General features: G+C 35.0%; 1 protein-coding gene across 1 annotated transcript in view; it reads right to left on the bottom strand.

Annotated features, from left to right (window-relative positions):
- LOC119425559 (beta/gamma crystallin domain-containing protein 1) overlaps positions 1-1,725 on the bottom strand; it is an 84,037-nt gene that overhangs the window by 49,939 nt on the left and 32,373 nt on the right. The window lies entirely within an intron of this gene.

The raw sequence follows: 1,725 nt of genomic DNA, 5'->3' as shown, positions 1-1,725 counted from the left end.
TTAATAGATGAGAATAAAAATAACCCTAGGTTTCTGTTTAGTACTATTGCTAGACTAATTAAAAGTCCCATTTCTGTTGAACCATGTATCCCTACAACTATAAGTAGTGATGACTTCATGAGATTCTTTATAAATAAAATTATTTCAATTAGAGAGAAAATTCAAACCATCCTTCCTTCTACTATCTCTAGTCCCCTGTCAAATGAGGCAACTTTAAAAATTTCACTAGAGCCTGATTTATGTTTGGACAGTTTTTGTCCTGTTCAGCTCTGAATTGTCAAAAATAATAACCTCATCCAAACCAACCACATGCCTGCTAGATCCCATCCCAACCAAACTGTTTGAAGAGGTATCCTGATGCATGCTCAATAATCCAGGTAGATTAATATATATATACTCCGACTGTTGAACCATGTATCTTTTCTATATATATATATATAAAATCCAGATTATGTGAGCAGCTGGTTCTGGTTGTCAGCAGCAAACTGGTTGATCCACTCTGAGAAGGTGCTATTTAAGAGACTGAGTTGAATACAGCACCTCAGACTGAAGAAGTCTTTCGGATGAAAGAGGAAACGTTTCTACATTTTTTTTTTTGAATGTCCAGAGGACCAGATGTAACTTTTTTTTAGATGTTTAAAGAGGTATTTCCCCTAATTATTGTTCACATTTTGGATCTGCTTAATTTGTCTTTAATGAATGGTTACGTACCACAGAACTTTAAGATTGCTGTAATTAAACCTTTTACTTAAAAAAACATAACCTTGATTCAGGAATTCTGGCCAATTATAGATCTATATCTAATCTACGTAACTTTCATCTAAAAAATTATAGAGAAAATAGTTGATGGTCAGTTACGTGATTGTCTGCAATGAAATAATCCTGTTTGAAGAGATTCAGTCAGGATTTAGAGCTCAAAACGATTGGGAACAATTGAATCTCAGAGGAGACTGGGATTTTTCAGTCATGGTCCCCAAACTTTGGAACAATCTGCCCCCCAACATCAGGCAGGGCACTTTACTTACTGTTTTTAAATTGCTGCTAAAAATCTCATCTGTTTTCTTTTGCTTCTCTCCTGCTTCTCCTGCTGACATTCAAGTGCATTAACAGCCTCGCACCTTCATACCTCTCCGAACTTCTTTATCCTTATGCTCCTTCTCGGACTTTGAGATCATCAGACCAGCTGCTTTTGGTGGTACCAAAATCCAAGTTGAAGCTCAGAGGAGATTGTGCATTTTCAGTCGTGGGTCCTAAACTTTGGAACAATCTGCCCATCAACATTCGACAGGCCACCTCAGTCTCTTCGTTTAAAACTCTCCTGAAAACACATCTGTACTCACTGACATTTAACACAGGGTGATCAGATTTAGATTTAGAATATCTTTGATGCCGATTGTGTTTATGCTTTGTGTTTTATTCCTATTTTACACACGGTCAGCTGACATGATTTAGTATTTCATTGTTCATTTAGTGTTTCATTGTTTCTTTTTTGGATTTTTCTATCTGGATTATTGAGCATACATCAGGATATTTCATTGTTTCTAATTATATCCTGATGCATGCTCAATAATCCAGGTAGAAAAATCTAAAAAAGTTAAATCTGGTCCTCTGGACATTCAAAAAAAAACAAAAAAACAAAGCAAATCAACAATCAATTTTTTTTATTTTTTTTTGTTGATTTGCTTTGTTTTTTTTTGTTTTTTTTTAATGTCCAGAGGACCAGAT

The sequence above is a fragment of the Nematolebias whitei genome, chromosome 19, assembly GCF_014905685.2.
Source record: "Nematolebias whitei isolate Nwh7 chromosome 19, NemWhi1, whole genome shotgun sequence".
In the NCBI taxonomy this organism is placed as follows: Eukaryota; Metazoa; Chordata; class Actinopteri; order Cyprinodontiformes; family Rivulidae; genus Nematolebias; species Nematolebias whitei.
The sequence above is the reverse complement of the archived record's forward strand: the minus strand, read 5'-3'. Positions and strand labels throughout refer to the sequence as shown.